Here is a 20,217-nt window from a genome sequence, read left to right as displayed (position 1 = left end):
TGGAAACCAATGCCAACACCCTTTGCCTTCCTTATGTCAGATAGACCATAATACCACTGCGGGAAGTCCGCAGAAGATATGCGGGTGGAAGTATGCAGGGAGATGTGAGTCTCCTGTAGAAAGACCACATCACCGTGCAGGCGTTTCAACGGTATAAGGAGTGACGCTTACCTGCCGTCTGAAGTCCCCGCACATTCAAGGATATCAAATTAATGGTCACCATGGATTTCCATCATTCATGTCTGATAGGCAACTAGGTAAATATGACCTGCCGGGGACGAAGAAAGAGGAGGACTAGAAAAGGGGTAAGCGGGGAGGAAAAAGAAGAGGAAAATATTAATTAAGCATACATAAAACATTGAATATGTCATACACAGCACCGCAAGAGCGTCGGGCCTGACAGCACCGGCGACCAGGCGGTGCAAACACGCAGGGTCTACTCGGAGCCCCGAACCCGACCGCCGGTGATCCGCAAGTGGCGTCGGCAAGAGGGAGTGGGCCCCGGGTGTATCCCCATAAAAGTGTGTTCCCCCTACAACCTGAGGCAGGGGTTCTCTGGGCATAGGGTGGCACCTAATGGAAGGGGTGGAGCCCCGCTGAAAGCTGGGCAATCACATTACCATTGCTCCGGGTAGCTGAAGCGAGATATAAAACAATTAGAAATAAAATAAATAAAACAACTAAATATCTACCATGACAACTAACATCACATGCAGCAGAGGGTAGCAGAGAGACAGAAATGTACTGCCAGAAAACCATATCTCACCACTCCAGGGGAATGTTATGACCGGCAGTTCAAGTCAATCAGGATGGTTTTTCCTTTTTATTGGCATCTGCTGCAGAAAGGAAAAAGACAAGATGACAGCCTGGGTGGTAGAGGAAACCTATAATAGAAGGTTAATGAAAACTAGCCAATACATCCAAACGGTAACAAGGTAGCGTTGTTAACTGAAAAATAGGTACAGCATGGTGCCTGCAAGTAAAAGGTGGTGGGCCTATGAGCTAATTTTTGTGGAGAAGCAGTTGATGAGAGCCTGTGTTTCTTAGAGGGTTTGTGCCACCGAGGGCTCCAGGATTGGGATCTCATCGTGCCATCCAGGCAATTCAGGAGCAACTATTTTAAGATCCATGCAAAATTTATCTAGATCTTCTGGAAAGCGGAGTGTGGCGGTGCGGCCATCCCTCGTGGCAACCAGGCAGGCAGGAAATCCCCTTTGGTAGGGTATGTTGGCTTGGCGGAGCTTCTCCGTGAGAGGCTTGATTGCACTGCGCCGGTCAAGTGTCTCTTTAGCCAGGTCTGGGTATGGGGCCAAGGTGACCCTGTCAAACTCCAGGGACTGCGCTTCCCTAGCCCGTTTCATGATGAGTTCCTTTTCACCATAGTAATGGATGCGGCATATAACATTGCGTGGGCTGTCAGTCATCAAGTTGCGTGGGCGAAGGGCCCGGTGAACACAATCCAGAAGCAGTGGGTGGTCTGCAGGGTTGCCCAGTAGCTTATTAAAGATACCCTTGATAGTAGCAGCAAGGTCCTCATCTTTGGTGGCCTCGGGCAGGCCCCGCACGCGGATGTTATTGCGGCGGTTCCTGTTTTCCTGATCCTCGATTTTGTAGAGCGCCATTCTGTGTGCTGTAGCTACCCGCTTCTGGTTTAATTGCAAGTCTCTTATGGCTGCAGCGTGGGCGTCTAATCTGTGTTCAGTCTCTTCTACTCTTGTGAGCACCTGAGAGAGGTCTGACCGTACCGCGGAGACCTCCTTGCGGATGGTGCGCTCCAGACTATGGAGCAAAGAAGCCAAATCCTGTTTGATGGGGAGACCGCTGACTAAAGCAGCTACTTCAGCCCGGCTGGGGGAGATCCTGCGGCCGTCTGTGTCACAAGAGGATGCGGGCGAGCTGTGGCGGGAAGACTGTCTAATGATGGAGGCGGAGTAACCGCCATGTTGAGAGTGAGAGCTGCTCAGTTCCCCGGTATCCATAGAGTCTTCCGTTTCAGGGGTCAGGAAGCGTTTAATGGAGCTCGTAGCCGTACCTTTAGCTGACAGGGAGCATCCCGTGCATTTACCCATAGTCGGTGAAATAGGAAGCAGGCAAGATAATGGAGCAATTGTCACTTTTCGAGAGGCCTCCGGCGGAACTCAGTTCCCGCACGTCCTCACAGCTCCATGCGGAAGTCACGCCTGTACCATGTATTTTGACCATTTCTATGCTGTAAAATACCTGGTTTATCCTGTCTATTCCTGTGTCCCACTGTGTGTGCTGACACGATAATCATGGCTGCTGATCCATGATACCGTGGTCAGTTTATGCGCCTCCGTAATTCCGCTCTCTACTGTAGATCTGTAGTACTGTAGATGGCAGTTATTTATTATGCTGACTTTACAACTACTTTAACAAAAGGGGTTTTCACCCACAGAATTGCCACTTGAAGAAAAGTAATAGATCTTCAAATGGGGAAAATAGTTCTGGAGACCTTGGGGTCCCCAAGGAATTATTTTAATGTGCAGGGATTTCCTCTCACTTCCTGTTTGGCTATCTCTGCAATGGGACACTGCTGGCAAAAAAAAAAAATCTGTTGGGTTATAACCCTCCCTTGCTCTATCTGAAATGAAAAAAAAATGTTGCATATAGTTAGTTCTACTTTAAGCTTAGTGAATTTTTTTTTTTTTTTTTTTTTTACAAATCATCACCAGTACATTGCACTGAATGGAATATGTACCTTGTGCTGGGGCTGCTCTGCTGCTTGAAATCTTAATTCCTCTCTCTGCTGGATGGCATCTGTGATCTTTCCGTGCTGTGGGGGTTAATATGTACTTTAAACAGGCACTCATCAAGAATGTCAACTTTGCCTGCCCCTTCTGCCTCCTCTTTCATTCATAGAAGCTGTATTATCAGTTTCTACAACGAAACATGCTCTGTGAATGTAGGACGGGTTGATAAATGTAAGGGCTACCTCCTCCATTCATAGAGCTATTTTCATTAACCATGCCTCCTGATGACGTCCTGGATGTGACAAAGCAAATAGGGGCAGGATTTCCAGCTTGCACTACTTACGCCTAATGGAATGCAAGCCGGATCCCATGTGAGTTGGAGGGGCGGCATCTCTACACAATACGGGCACCGTACATTGTGAGTGTAATGTATATTTTTTATCTGCATTTGTTTTATTAACTGTATTACCTATGAGATTTCGCTGTTGGTTTTCTCTATGGATAATGTTGATTTGAGAACTATCAGGAGGATAGATTACCCAGTCTGATTGGTATAACACACAGCATTGTGATCGGAGCAGCCACAGACGGTGATTCTCCTTGCCTCCTATACCGGGCATTGTGTGGCCCCTTTTCCACCCTTCCCTGTCCAGGATTGAGGCATTACGTTATCATCTCCGCACAGCCCGATCAAGGCACAACTGTCCACACTGCTGCATTGTTCCTGGCTGGTTTTATGCCTTCACACACACGGATGGTCACCAAGTTGAGAGTTTTTAACTCCTTATTATGGCTTCACCAATGCAGATCAAGAGGGGGTCATTGTACAAGTTGTACTGCTGTTTTATACATACATGGAACTGATTTTTAATAAAACTTTTTAATCTTCTATTTACTACATTGGCTTCATTCATGACTATTATTGCTGCCATCAGTAATCATCATGGGTGGGTTCATATAGCACTTATATGTGCTTAACCCTTGTGTGAGTGATACTATTGAACATCCCTCCTGATGTGTTTTGTTCCTACATAGACCCCCATATGTTATATTAATTATCATGGAGAGGGCGCTGTTCCAGTCACACTAGCGCCAGGTTTATTTGTGTTTTTTAGTGCTCCCTAATACGGCTAAGTCCGAGGCCATATTGAGCAAGGGATATAAAGGAGGCGGACGGTGGCTGTTAACAATAGTGTATTCACAAGTAACAGAATAAACCGGAATTGGATGCAGTGGGCCGGGATGAGCCATCATTTTGAGTATAAGTCATTCAAAACAGTACAGTATATAAGAATATGTATAAAATGAATGGTAAAAGAACTAATATGGCATACACGCAGTCCAGCTGTGTTGAAAGATCCAGAGATCCCAGGGGTCCTGACTCCCGAGCAGCGCTCTGGGATTCACGAGGGCCACACCAATAGATTTTTGCCATATTAAAGCGGCTCGCGGGCTGGACTTTGGACAAGCCTGGTCTAGGGGGTCAACTTTTGGTGAGTTTGTACCCTGCAGGGGGCACGAGAGGACACTTGGAGGGGAGTGCGATGAAGTGAAACTGCACGGAGCAGACACTACAGCTTTTTAAAGAACTGCACAACATTGATTTGTGCACTTTTTTCTTGCACAATAGCACTTTATTTGGACAATTAATAATACGAAGTATTGCATATTTCGGCACTTCAGTTTGCACTATAGCACTTTGACGTAGATTGTTTGTGGATTATTCATGCACTTTTAGATATGTTTTTGTATTGGATTTGGTAGGGTAAGCGCAGCCTTTTTCTTTTATTTACATGCACTGTTAAGGCAGCAGCTACCCAGGATTTATACCACACTTTTCACATAGGAGTAGGATATATCCTGATTACATTTAAACCATTGTACGAGGATTTTTATAATTTTATACTCTTTCCATTACCACAACACCTGAAGATAACAACTGTGTGGGTATCCTGAGGGCAGAGTACACAGATTTCCCGTTCTACTAAACCATTCCTTTACTTTGATGGTTAAGGCTATTTATTCATTTTTTGTATTATACCTTGTGTCGAGATTCTTCTCTAGTCCATCCTTACATGGAATATTACATGGAATATTTTCTAAAACGAGGCTCAACTTTAGGCTGCATTCACATGTCAGCTTATAATCGCGGGCAGAACCGCCGCGGTTCCGCCCGCGATTCGGAGATTTATTGCAAATCGCGGGACGCCTAGCGTTGCCCGTTGATTTGCAATAGCCCCCCAAACGCCGAGCGATGTTGCCGCGATTTACGCCCGCCGAATCGTGGCAACATCGCGCAAACAAAATCGCGGGACGCAATACGCTCCAAAAAAGTACAAGAGCTTCTTTGGAGCGTATTGCGTCCCGCGATTTTGTTTGCGCGATGTTGCCGCGATTCGGCGGGCGTAAATCGCGGCAACATCGCTCGGCGTTTGGGGGGCTATTGCAAATCAACGGGCAACGCTAGGCGTCCCGCGATTTGCAATAAATCTCCGAATCGCGGGCGGAACCGCGGCGGTTCTGCCTGCGATTATAAGCTGACATGTGAATGCAGCCTAAATCATATCTATATTGTCTGTTACTTGCTTATAGGAAAAAATGTAATCTCTTAGTTATACCCAATTCCTCCCAAAGCATGTCAAATGATGTGACATTACTTATTTCATCTAGAAATTTCAATAGCAAGGTGTAGCCCCCATCTATTTGGACCGCTTTCTAATGTCTGCATACTTTATGTATTGCGTTGAAACCATGTTGTACACTGTATGGTTATTTGCATTAACAAACAGATGTACCTAGCAAAGGGTAATGAGACGTATTCTTATGAAGAATCCATTAGAGGGCAATTTAAATCACTACCTATGCGTAACATTCCAGCAGTAATACCCATTAAAATGTATAGTGCAGAGATGTTAAAAGGTCTGATTTCCTTCTCAGCTTCACCCTTGCAGAAATGAGGAGTAAAAGAGCAAAATAAAAATGCGTTAGAATGTGTTTTTTTTTTCTTTTGTGTATTATTAAAGGTCACTGTGATAGTGGCCCCTTGTACCACAAGTGGAAAATGGTATTTTCCAAACATTATGTTTCACTGCCACACTGTACATGACCACATGATGGTGCTGGCGGCCTGTTCTTTAGCTTAATGTTCTACCCTGAATCCATTAAGCTTTAAACATTTGTTTTATGTAAAGAAATACATCTTAATCGCTTCCAGTTTTACTTAAGCATATCTTACCGCACACTGAAACGATTCTGTTTCTTCAAGAAATTAATCTTGCCAGCGTTAAAAAATCGCCAGTGCCAAGGCAGTTTCAAGCAAAAAGGGGACTTGGTCAGGCTGGTAGCATAGGGTCATTGAAGTGAAATACTTCATACCTGTTCATCTACCATAGCTGGAGGCAGCCAGGCATCCAGCACACATAAGAAACCTGGAAAATGAATTTGAATACTAATTTATAAAAAGACTCCTGTGGTTTGCAATCCAAAATAGTACTAATGAAACATGAGGAAACATCGAGGAAGGAAATGGTGTCCCTTGGCACCTGCTCTAAAAATGATTAGTGTTGTGGATCAAAATTCCTCTTGTCTTCTTTTCCTTTAAAGTTACCCCTTTTTAGGTAATGTGTAGATCTGAATAAATGTACTGTTTAGGCTGCACACAATAAAGGTCCATATAGGATAATTGCGTTAATCTGCGCATTATTGCAGCACATGTTACATATAGTACATTGTGGTGCAATTAATTTTGAATAGGATCCTAACACCCATGGTGCAGTGCATTCTATTTTGAATTTATGTGGTATGTCTGATTTTCAGGATGATTGTCACATGTTGTCACATGAAAACGTGTAATAAAATATTTACAAAAATGTGAGGGGTGTACTCACTTTAGTGACATAATGTGTGTGTATATGTATGTGTGTGTGTGTATATATATATATATATATATATATATATATATACACACAGTATCTCACAAAAGTGAGTTCACCCCTCACATTTTTGTAAATATTTCATATTTCATTATATCTTTTCATGTGACAACACTGAAGAAATGGCACTTTGCTACAATGTAAAGTAGTGAGTGTACAGCTTGTATAACAGTGTACATTTGCTGATCCCTCAAAATAACTCAGCAAACAGCCAATAATGTCTAAACCGCTGACAACAAAAGTGAGTACACCCCTAAGTGAAAATGTCCAAATCGGGTCCCTCCCTGGTCTTATGTGACGCATTAGTGTTACAAGGCTTCAGGTGTGAATGGGAAGCAGGTGTGTTAAATTTAGTTTTATCGCTCCCACTCTCTCATACTGGTCACTGGAAGTTCAACATGGCACCTCATGGCAAAGAACTCTCTGAGGATCTGAAAATTAAATTGTTGCTCTACAGAAAGATGGCCTAGGCTATAAGAAGATTGCCAAGACCCTGAAACTGAACTGAAGCACGGTGGCCAAGACCATACAGTGGTTTAACAGGACAGGTCCCACTCAGAACAGGCCTTGCCCTGGACGACCAAAGAAGTTGAGTGCAAGTGCTCAGCGTCATATCCAAAGGTTGTCTTTGGGAAAAAGACGTATGAGTGCTGCCATCATTGCTGCACAGGTTGAAGGTGTGGGGGGTCAGCCTGTCAGTGTTTGGACCATATGCTGCACACTGCATCAAATTGGTCTGCATGGCTGTAGTCCCAGAAGGAGGCCTCTTCTAAAGATGATGCACAAGAAAGCCTGCAAACAGTTTGCTGAAGACAAGCAGACTAAGGACATGGATTATTGGAACCATGTCCTATGGTCTTATGAGGAGGAGGGGAGAGATTGGCGCAATCAGATAGTCAGAACTGCATGCAGTATCTATGCAAAAAGCAAATATGGCAAGGTTGGCTTCGGTAAACGGAGTCCAGTGTGGCTTGCTATGCACTTTGATGGCCGCCTCCAGTGAAGGGTGAAGTAACCCTGTAGGATCCAAGACAAGAAGAGAGAAGACCGGGCGCCGATCTAAGTGTAGCAATGTAACATTTATTAACAATTAAAGGAGTGCTACTCACAGGAGTCAGATAAAAACAGGCATCTCAACAGAGTGGTGGGTTTGCAGAGGTCGTCCAGGGGGTCCTCCCGTGATCCTGTCGGAGCTGGTGCTGCGGAGGATGAGCTGCAATCTCCTGGTGTGGGACGCGCTGATCGCTCGGTGGTGGTTTGGCAGCGTGGGTCCGCAGGGAGGAGGGCCGTGATGTCACTTCCTGGAGACACTGTGTACTCGAACGGCGACGCGTTGCGGAGCATGCGCTCCTTCTTCAGGCCGTGCAGGGGCAATATTGGATATGGGCTTATATGCCAGTGGTGTGGGGAGCTGAGGTACGGTGGCTCAGTAGGGACAGTAAGATGACCGCACAGCAGCACAACGCCCCGAGGACATACGAGAGGCGGGGAACAGTGTGAGAGCCGGGATAGAGAAGAGAGCAAGTGAGAGGGGGCGGAGAGTGTATGTAACTGAATGGGATGATGCGGAGGTCGATCCTTAATCAGCGAAATGTGCTATGATTGGTCCCAAGACCGATGTGCATAAAGGTGGAGCTGTAGTTGGTTGGGGAAGGGGATGCTGAATATTGATGGGAATGGGGATGACAGTAACGATACAGATGAGAGTGGGATTGGAAATGAATAATTATGAGAGTGGGATTGGAAATGAATAATTAAAAATGGAAAATAGAAAAATGAGAATTGAGAGGATATTATATATATATATATAGGGAAAAATATGGAGGAATAAAAAGAAATATACCCATACATATATACATATACATATACATATATATATACACACATACGTATAGACACACGTATCTATTCAACAGTTCCCACAGTCTGCTTAACTGCCTTGATTACGTCTCATACCCTAGCATGTCACCCCAGTTTGTCCAATTATCCTAATGCCAATTCGCCACTCTCCACATTTATTGTCATCCCTTCTGGCAATAATCTTCACTACTTCTCATTTTCACATATATTATTTCTTTACATATTTATAATGGTTTTAGATTTATATAATATACATTATTTATTATCTTAACATATATTATTATTTTTTACATACAGTATTTCTATATACATTTTTTATATACAAAATCTCTATTTTTATATATTCATTTTTTTATATATTCATATATTTTTTCAAAATGACTTTTTACATTTTTCACACACATATATATTTTTTTATATATAATTTTTACATGTGTCTATATGTGTGCGCGTGTATATTCACGCGTGGGTATGTGTACTGGAGAGAATTCCGGTGCCCAGGCTCCGGTCGTGAGACCAAAAGTGTTTATGCCCCGACCTACTGTGAGGGCTATCACAGAATGGACGGGACCACCCATTAAAGGAGCCAATAAGGAAAACAAGACGAACAACAATAGGAATAGAAGGGGGGTGACTCGAGGAAACCTCCAGCCAGCAGGTTTACCTACCCATAATCAGTATTCGGTCTTGGCAAATAGATCCAATGGGGGAAATGAGAACCCAGAACCCAGAACTCCCCAGAATCATTCTGGCCAGCCTTTTTTAGGACGGGGCAGGGGGAGAGGGAGGCACCGGCCATACAACCGGAATCACCAACCCGACCGGCAATCCTACGGGGAAAATACCGAGGAGTACGGGCCGGACGGAGGCTACAGCACAAAAAAACGAAGAAGGGACTGGTGAACGAAGGCATCTTTAACATCAGCAATGTGAGCCTGAATCCAAATGAACTCCATATTCTAGACCAGGGACTCAAATGTGCCCCGAAAAGGGTTATCAATAAGTTTAGTGTGTATGTGGACACACATAAATATATGAGGAAGTTGAATATCAAAAAGCACTTCCTAAATAACCCGATCACTCCCATCCAGGGCCGATCCCAGGCGGGCGCTGCGGGTGCAGTGCGCCCAGGCGCCGCCTGGTGGGGGGCGCACTATCCTGTCCCGGCCGCAAGTCTCTCACTGCAGCCTCGGAGCTGCTATATACATTGCAGTTGTGAGCTGAGGGGAGGGGCGGGGCGGACCGCACCAGGGTGTCCACAGGGGGAGGGTGTCACCACTCTGCCTCTCATTGAATCGCCGCTGCTCCACATAGTACTGAGCAGGACCAGTATGGGAAGAGGGCGCAGTTTGATGGGTACAACCCTGCCCTGCACAGAATATGCTGCCGAATGTAAGAGACAGAGTGCGGCTATGTACCTACATGTAGAGTAGATGGTATCACCCACCCCCTGCCTGCACAGCGCGCTGTACTATTCCCCCAGTGACAGAGTGGAGGAGGCGGGGCAGGTGAGGATGGAAAGCTCCGACTATCAGTGCTTCCTGATGACTCCAGAATAGATGCACACTGTATAACTTTCCTGCTTCTGAACAGCGGCTTCCCCCTCCCCTATCTAATCCTTTCTATCACTCCTGATTTCTCTCACAGTTTCCTGATGTCCGTGGGACATTGGCACCCCCCCCCCCCCCCCCAGCCTTCTGTTTTTATCTCTCCCTGCTCTGGACGATCTCAGAGCCCATTCCTCCTCTGTAGTGACCCCTCCTCCTGTGCCCTTTCCTCTGACCCCCTCCTCTCTAGCTGTATAACAAAGTTGAATGGTGCTCAATATCCTCCTATCTCTGTGCTGCTGAGTCTAGTACGATCTACTCAGCTAACAGGTAAAAAGTTCAGGCTTTTTAGTCCCTGATATGGCTGTGCAGACAGCTGTTCTATTTTTAGTAAGAACCTATTAACAAGGGGTGCAAACAATGTGTCTCCCATGCTGGGCTGTCTTTTATCAGCACGGGGGGTACATAGGTGTGCGCATCCCTGTGCCAGCACCTCATTCATTTCTATTGGGACATAAGACTGCCTGGAAACAGCCTCTGTATTCTAATATGACACACAGATGCAGGTGCCAATAGAAATGAATGGGACGCTGGCACAGGGACGCACACAGCGCCCGTACATCCCTGTGCTGATAACAGAGCGCCCTGCACAGGTTACACGTTTGCACCACATATGAATGGGCTCTAAAGAACTCATGTATATGGAGGCAGGGCCGCCATCAGGGGGGTACAGCCAGTACTCCTGTATGGGGCCCGGGCAGCAGGAGGATTGGTGGGGAGAGGGATCAATGACAGAGCGATGCACTGTCTGCCTCTTCCTCCACCAGCTGAAAGCCGGGTTTTCCCCCCTCTTGCCGGCTTTCAGCTGTTTGTCCCCCCCCCACCCTCAGAGCTGGGACACGGGGACGGCAGTCTGGAGAAGTGGTGGAGTCGTGGAGAGGTAAGACCTGGGAGAAGGTGCGCTGTGTGGTGCTCCGTGGGCTCTCCTCTCCTGTCTGAACAACACTCGTCCATGCAGCATAAGAGACAGGATCGCTCTTACATTGCATCGCACTGAACACACACAGTTTGATTACCACCCCCTACCTTCTCCACGGGCTGCTCATCTCCCGACAGCAGGAAATGTGGGTGGGGGGGTAATCAAACGGTGTGTGTGAGTGTACAGTCCGATGCAATGTAAGAGCGATCCTCTCTCTTATGCTGTGTGTTGTTCAGACAGGAGGGGAAAGCACAACACAGTGCACCCCCTCCTGGCTTAGTAGTGGTTTCTCCCTGTCGGTTTGGGGGGCTTACAGAAATAATAATGGGAAAATAATTTATGCCTGGGATGTTTGAGGGATTGGCAACTCTCGTTGCTAGAAAGTGTAAAAGTGTAATGGGGATTTGGGGGGGGGGGCATTTAATAGAAGGAGGAATGGGGGGTATGTGCTTGTAGGAGGGTTTGGGGGATTTGAGCCAGAAGGGGGGATTGGGGGGAAAGTTTGTGCTAGGAGCGGGGCTGGGGCATTTGTGCTAGGAGGGGGGAATTTGTGCTGGGGGGATGGGGTTGTGAATTTGTGGAGGGATTCGGGGGGTTGTGCTGGGAAGGGTGATTGGGAGGGATTTGTGCTAGGAAGAGAGATTGGGGGGGTAATCATTTTGATATTTTTGCCGGAAGTGGGGGGGGGGGCCCTGTCAAATAGGCTGTATGGGGCCCTGGGATTTCTAGCGGCAGCCCTGTATGGAGGCTTAGTGATATCACTCCGTCTGTGAGCCAGGACTATGGAGGAGCCGTTCTCACAGTGACAGCCGCAGCCCCGCTGAGATATCACACAAGAGCTTTACACCCCAGAGCCCAGCACACCCCAGAGCCCAGCACACCCCAGAGCCCAGCATCACAGAGACCGGCACACCACAGAGGAGCAAGGAATCAGGACAGGCAGCCAAGAATCAGGACCAGCAGCCAAGAATCAGGACCAGAAGCCAGCCCCAAGGCCCCAGCAGCCAGACCCCAGGACCAGCAGGCCAGCCCCAGCAGCCAGACCCCAGGACCAGCAGCCAGCCCCAGTACCCATTATTTAAGGTAAGTGAAGTCTTCTAGTCTTGGGCCTGGGCATCAAAGTGCTATTAATTAATATAATATGGTTTATTTTTCTATTGTTCGGTGACACTCTAATGTAGTCTCTCATGGGGGCTGGAGGGGACTCTTTCTATCAGAGACTCTCCAATAGGCACAGAGAGGGTCTCTGTAAGATAAACCCCCCTCCAGGTCCCATTAGACTCCGTTGTAGTCTCTAATGGGGCCAGGTGGGGGGGTCTTTCTAACATAGACTTTAAAATGCACACAGAGATGACCTCTGTTAGAGAGATCCTCCTCCAGGTCCCATGATACAACCCCATTGTAGTTTCTAATGGGGCCTGGTGGAGGCTCTTTCTAACAGACTCTCTAACAGAGGCCCTCTCTGTGTTCCTTGGAGAGACCCCCCTCCAGGTCCCATTAGGAAAGGGGAGGAGTTAGTAAGATGACCACGCCCACACGGGGGCGCCATAAATATTTCTGCACCCAGGCGTCTGTTACCCTAGGATCGGCCCTGCTCCCATCAGTAACACTAGGGGAGGTATGGCGGTCAATAGTGGATTACGCAACAAGTCAGTGTTTAATCCACCACCTCAAAGTAACCAGTGTCTGGATGTATTTAAAAACCTAGTGTTACGTGATCTTCAGGCTTTACAACCTGGATACGAAGTTGAGAGGAAGTACAAACATATATTAGAGGGCCTAGAATCATTAGAGTCCAGAAAGGGGATCATTATACGCCCTGCGGATAAGGGTGGAGGTGTTGTAATTATGGATGAAACATTCTATCATGGCCAAATACAGGCTATGCTGAATGATCATCTCACTTACTATAAACTATCAGGAGACCCTACCGCCAATTTCATGAAGGATTTGGAAATCCTAGTGGACTTAGGTTGGAAAGATAGAGTGCTAACTAAGAAGGAAAGGAAGTATTTACTTCCTAGTGCTTGTCGCATTCCTATCTTATATACACTACCTAAGATTCACAAAAATCCTGAAAATCCACCTCCGAGGCCCATAGTGAATGGGATAGGGTCAGTTAACGCCAGATTGGGCGAGTATCTTGACAAGTTTTTACAAACTAGTGTGATAAAAACTAAAGCATTTCTTAAAGATACAGCTGACCTTCTCCTATCCCTGGATGATGTGTTGTTGGGGGACGACTCGTCGGCCTTCTTAGTGACGGCTGACGTGTCGTCCCTCTACACCATCATCCAGCATGATGATGCCCTGCTAGCCCTGAATTGGGCTATGTGCCAGAGAGATGACTTGCCATGGGAGCAAAAGGTCTTCTTAAGAAGAGTCCTGGATTTCTGCTTAGGCCATAACTATTTTTGGTACGACAGCAATTTTTTCAGCCAGAAAACTGGCGTGGCGATGGGCGCCAAATTTGCCCCCAGTCTAGCCAATATTTTTATGGCAGAGTGGGAGGACAAATTTGTGTTCAATACCAACAGACCAGAGTTGAAGTATTACCGTCGCTTCATAGATGACATCATCTTCATCTGGGAAGGATCTGAACAAAATCTTATGACCTTTATGCAACATCTGAATAATAACCAGAATAACATCAAACTGGAATACAACTATATTAAAAAAGAATAGCGCGCAAATGCAAAAGAAATAACTACCAAATCTGAAGACAATCCATAAATAAAAATGGGGGTTTGGTCCCACCATATGGCCATATCGTGCTCAAGCCCACTACTGCGTCAAAGTACCCCATTATCAGTGGGTCCTACACTATCCATGAAAAAGAGATGAATCCAGCCTTTCTAACCCTTGGAGATAATACTCCTTGCTGGGAAGGATGTGCAAATGCACTACAGGGGACTCCTCCTATATCCACTTGATGGTGGACACTGATTGAGTACAGGTGTGTGTGGGGGGGTGGGGAGGGTTGCTCAACCTCGATAGTCTGGTCAGACCGAATACATAATAAACAGGCAAAAAATTTGGGGGAGCATACCCATGTATTTCTAAAGCTGCTGCAGCTATGAACCAAAAGACATGTATATTAAAAAAGAATAGCGCGCAAATGCAAAAGAAATAATTACCAAATCTGAAGACAATCCATAAATAAAAATGGGGGTTTGGTCCCACCATATGGCCATATCGTGCTCAAGCCCACTACTGCGTCAAAGTACCCCATTATCAGTGGGTCCTACACTATCCATGAAAAAGAGATGAATCCAGCCTTTCTAACCCTTGGAGATAATACTCCTTGCTGGGAAGGATATGCAAATGCACTACAGGGGACTCCTCCTATATCCACTTGATGGTGGACACTGATTGAGTACAGGTGTGTGTGGGGGGGTGGGGAGGGTTGCTCAACCTCGATAGTCTGGTCAGACCGAATACATAATAAACAGGCAAAAAATTTGGGGGAGCATACCCATGTATTTCTAAAGCTGCTGCAGCTATGAACCAAAAGACATGTATATTAAAAAAGAATAGTGCGCAAATGCAAAAGAAATAACTACCAAATCTGAAGACAATCCATAAATAAAAATGGGGGTTTGGTCCCACCATATGGCCATATCGTGCTCAAGCCCACTACTGCGTCAAAGTACCCCATTATCAGTGGGTCCTACACTATCCATGAAAAAGAGATGAATCCAGCCTTTCTAACCCTTGGAGATAATACTCCTTGCTGGGAAGGATGTGCAAATGCACTACAGGGGACTCCTCCTATATCCACTTGATGGTGGACACTGATTGAGTACAGGTGTGTGTGGGGGGGTGGGGAGGGTTGCTCAACCTCGATAGTCTGGTCAGACCGAATACATAATAAACAGGCAAAACATTTGGGGGAGCATACCCATGTATTTCTAAAGCTGCTGCAGCTATGAACCAAAAGACATGTATATTAAAAAAGAATAGCGCGCAAATGCAAAAGAAATAACTACCAAATCTGAAGACAATCCATAAATAAAAATGGGGGTTTGGTCCCACCATATGGCCATATCGTGCTCAAGCCCACTACTGCGTCAAAGTACCCCATTATCAGTGGGTCCTACACTATCCATGAAAAAGAGATGAATCCAGCCTTTCTAACCCTTGGAGATAATACTCCTTGCTGGGAAGGATGTGCAAATGCACTACAGGGGACTCCTCCTATATCCACTTGATGGTGGACACTGATTGAGTACAGGTGTGTGTGGGGGGGTGGGGAGGGTTGCTCAACCTCGATAGTCTGGTCAGACCGAATACATAATAAACAGGCAAAAAATTTGGGGGAGCATACCCATGTATTTCTAAAGCTGCTGCAGCTATGAACCAAAAGACATGTATATTAAAAAAGAATAGCGCGCAAATGCAAAAGAAATAACTACCAAATCTGAAGACAATCCATAAATAAAAATGGGGGTTTGGTCCCACCATATGGCCATATCGTGCTCAAGCCCACTACTGCGTCAAAGTACCCCATTATCAGTGGGTCCTACACTATCCATGAAAAAGAGATGAATCCAGCCTTTCTAACCCTTGGAGATAATACTCCTTGCTGGGAAGGATGTGCAAGTGCACTACAGGGGACTCCTCCTATATCCACTTGATGGTGGACACTGATTGAGTACAGGTGTGTGTGGGGGGGTGGGGAGGGTTGCTCAACCTCGATAGTCTGGTCAGACCGAATACATAATAAACAGGCAAAAAATTTGGGGGAGCATACCCATGTATTTCTAAAGCTGCTGCAGCTATGAACCAAAAGACATGTATATTAAAAAAGAATAGCGCGCAAATGCAAAAGAAATAACTACCAAATCTGAAGACAATCCATAAATAAAAATGGGGGTTTGGTCCCACCATATGGCCATATCGTGCTCAAGCCCACTACTGCGTCAAAGTACCCCATTATCAGTGGGTCCTACACTATCCATGAAAAAGAGATGAATCCAGCCTTTCTAACCCTTGGAGATAATACTCCTTGCTGGAAAGGATGTGCAAATGCACTACAGGGGACTCCTCCTATATCCACTTGATGGTGGACACTGATTGAGTACAGGTGTGTGTGGGGGGGTGGGGAGGGTTGCTCAACCTCGATAGTCTGGTCAGACCGAATACATAATAAACAGGCAAAAAATTTGGGGGAGCATACCCATGTATTTCTAAAGCTGCTGCAGCTATGTACCAAAAGACATGTATATTAAAAAAGAATAGCGCGCAAATGCAAAAGAAATAACTACCAAATCTGAAGACAATCCATAAATAACACATCCTTCCCAGCAAGGAGTATTATCTCCAAGGGTTAGAAAGGCTGGATTCATCTCTTTTTCATGGATAGTGTAGGACCCACTGATAATGGGGTACTTTGACGCAGTAGTGGGCTTGAGCACGATATGGCCATATGGTGGGACCAAACCCCCATTTTTATTTATGGATTGTCTTCAGATTTGGTAGTTATTTCTTTTGCATTTGCACGCTATTCTTTTTTAATATACATGTCTTTTGGTTCATAGCTGCAGCAGCTTTAGAAATACATGGGTATGCTCCCCCAAATTTTTTGCCTGTTTATTATGTATTCGGTCTGACCAGACTATCGAGGTTGAGCAACCCTCCCCACCCCCCCCACACACACCTGTACTCAATCAGTGTCCACCATCAAGTGGATATAGGAGGAGTCCCCTGTAGTGCATTTGCACATCCTTCCCAGCAAGGAGTATTATCTCCAAGGGTTAGAAAGGCTGAATTCATCTCTTTTTCATGGATAGTGTAGGACCCACTGATAATGGGGTACTTTGACGCAGTAGTGGGCTTGAGCACGATATGGCCATATGGTGGGACCAAACCCCCATTTTTATTTATGGATTGTCTTCAGATTTGGTAGTTATTTCTTTTGCATTTGCGCGCTATTCTTTTTTAATATACATGTCTTTTGGTTCATAGCTGCAGCAGCTTTAGAAATACATGGGTATGCTCCCACAAATTTTTTGCCTGGAATACAACTATAGCCAGAGTGAAATCCACTTCTTAGATGTCACCATTAGGAGGGAAGGTAACTCCTTAATAACTAAGGTGTTTTTTAAATCTATGGATAGAAACAGCTACCTTGCTATCCAGAGTGGACATCACCCTAACTGGCTCAAAAATATTCCCAGAGGCCAATTCCTACGTGTAAGACGGAATTGTACATCTACCAGTGATTACTGTGACCAAGTCAAAATTCTGAAAGAGCGCTTTGTGGCTAAAGGTTATGAGGAATTGGAGCTGGACAAAGAAATTACCAACATTCTTGAAGCACCATGGCCTCTGAATCCTAGAATTAGAGATAGAGAATCAGAGAGTGACCCCAAACAGTGGAGTTTCCTCTCTGATTTCTCTAATGACTATAAGAAGGTAGAGGACATCTTCAAACAACACTGGCCGATATTGTTGATGGATAAAACCCTGGGTTCAGCCTTACCCAACCATCCATCGTTTATATATCGCAGGGCCCCCAATTTTGGGGATCGGGTGGTCAAAAAGGTGATTGATCCACCCAGAATCACCTTCTTTCCAGACCTGAAGGGGTCGTTTACATGTGGGAGGTGTAGGGCTTGCTCTCTGGCCCCGACCAACTTGAGAAGACGGGATTCCTTCTCTGTCCCCGCCATTGATAAAACATTCAAGATCAAATCCCTTATCACGTGTGATACCACCCACGTTGTGTATGGGCTGATGTGCCCTTGCAAGTTGGTATATATAGGGAGAACAAAACGAACCTTGAAGATTCGTGTGGGAGAGCACATCACTAATATTATCAATGGGAAAAGGGAACACAATGTGTCAGCTCACTTTCGACAACATCATCAGAAAGATCCGAGTGAACTAATGTTCTGGGGCATAGAACGAGTCACTCCTTCTTGGCGAGGGGCTAATTGGGTCAGGGAACTGTCAAAATGCGAGACAAAATGGATTTTCCTGACCCAATCCCTTGCACCTATGGGTTTAAACATTGAATTAGACATCAAATGTTTCATCAGTGACACCTAGTTTAATTATTGATTTTACGTTTATTTTGATTTGTCTATACATATTTACCCCTGCATTTTCTGGCTTCAGTTATATACAGTGAAGAGCTGCTATATACATCATTCCTTTTCAAGATATAGCGCATATTTTATCCTTTTGTTTTAAAACTTGTGATATTATAATTGAAATATGCATTCCCTTGTATATTTTAATATGCGTTTTTATAATTTTTAATGTGACTTATTTTAATAAGATTCATGTTAGTTTACACAGTGTGCCGGTGTGCACAGGGTTATGTATTTTACATTGTTGTGTTATTTTTAGCATTTCACCCTGTGGATGTATGGCACATTGTCGATCGAGTTGCTGATGGGTGGTTTAGCCACTAACAGTAGGTCCCGATCGATCGTGTGCAATAGGCCACCTGAAACCTCAGCATTATTAATTGCAGATGTATGGTACACTGCCGATCGGGCGACTGACTGGGGGTTTAATTACTCCCAGATGGATTCGCCTGAGTGCAGATAACGGGTCAACCGTTCAGATCTCATTCCGTAATGGGATGGTCTAAGTTCTATGGGCAGGGTTCTCATGGGATTTTGTGTCTGCAGAGGTGGTGTGTGAGGGATATCCGGGCGGACTCTCCATACAGTGTTTACCTTCCAGGGGAAGGTGTCATGAGGTCCTTCCGGTTGGCCTGTTCGCTGCGCTATTGGCTGCAATGTTGATGGTGCTGAGCATAAAGAGGATGGGTTCGTTGGTCTGGCCGCGCCCCCAGTTGAAGTCCGGAAGTGACGAAACGCGTCGGGGCGTGGCCAGACGACGCACCCTATCGTGGACTTTGGCAGCGAAAGAACTTCCGGGACTACCCGACCTGGCGCGGAGCCAGATTTGAGTAAGATTGGAGGTTCCGCTACTGCCTTGCATTTTGAGATGAGCGTGTTTTTACTACTATACAAGTGAGTGCAATGTATGATTATTTGGTATGAATAAAATTTATCAGACATACTGCACTAGGGAAGTTATCTCTTTATTTTTCATACGGTTGGGAGAGAGTGTGAAAAAAGGGCTACTGCACTGAAGTGGAAACCATCTTTGCCTGTGGTGTGACCTATCCTATGGTAATATTGGGATCTGTTACTTACATGCGCAGCATGCTCATTTATGAGAGTAAGTGAGCAAATGCATCCGGTGAGTGGCCATTTCTTACTTCCCCTGCACTTGGTGGTGGACTTGTGGTGATCCTATCAGATTGCACGGAGTTTTGGCATATATCCAAACACTGTCATCATTAATACATGAATTTTTATGGTGATTGAAGATCTGAAAGTGGACTGATGTTCATATTTCACCTATGGGATCATTTGACTAAAAGACTGTGAGGACTGTTTATCAACCGCACTGTTAACTTGGTGATCATCCACGGGTGACAGTAGGAACTCTTCCGGGAACTTTTTTAGATTGTTCTAGCGCTACTATTATTCCTTTTTTATTGTTATCAAGTATTTTATATTTGTTTAAGTGGCAGCTTTAGTTTTAGAATTTTTTACCAGCAGTCTGCTGGTGCTACCTAGAGCGCGGAGTTAATCACACAGTTTGGGCGGGAGACTGAGGATTAATATCTACAATATATGTATATGTGTATATACGTATGTGTGTATATATATATATATATATATATATATATATATATATGTATGGGTATATTTCTTTTTATTCCTCCATATTTTTCCCTATATATATATATAATATCCTCTCAATTCTCATTTTTCTATTTTCCATTTTTAATTATTCATTTCCAGTCCCACTCTCATAATTATTCATTTCCAATCCCACTCTCATCTGTATCGTTACTGTCATCCCCATTCCCATCAATATTCAGCATCCCCTTCCCCAACCAGCTACAGCTCCACCTTTATGCACATCGGTCTTGGGACCAATCATAGCACATTTCGCTGATTAAGGATCGACCTCCGCATCATCCCATTCAGTTACATACACTCTCCGCCCCCTCTCACTTGCTCTCTTCTCTATCCCGGCTCTCACACTGTTCCCCGCCTCTCGTATGTCCTCGGGGCGTTGTGCTGCTGTGCGGTCATCTTACTGTCCCTACTGAGCCACCGTACCTCAGCTCCCCACACCACTGGCATATAAGC

This window comes from Pelophylax lessonae (assembly GCF_965119305.1).
Source record: "Pelophylax lessonae genome assembly, chromosome: 12".
NCBI lineage: Eukaryota > Metazoa > Chordata > Amphibia > Anura > Ranidae > Pelophylax > Pelophylax lessonae.
The sequence above is the reverse complement of the archived record's forward strand: the minus strand, read 5'-3'. Positions refer to the sequence as shown.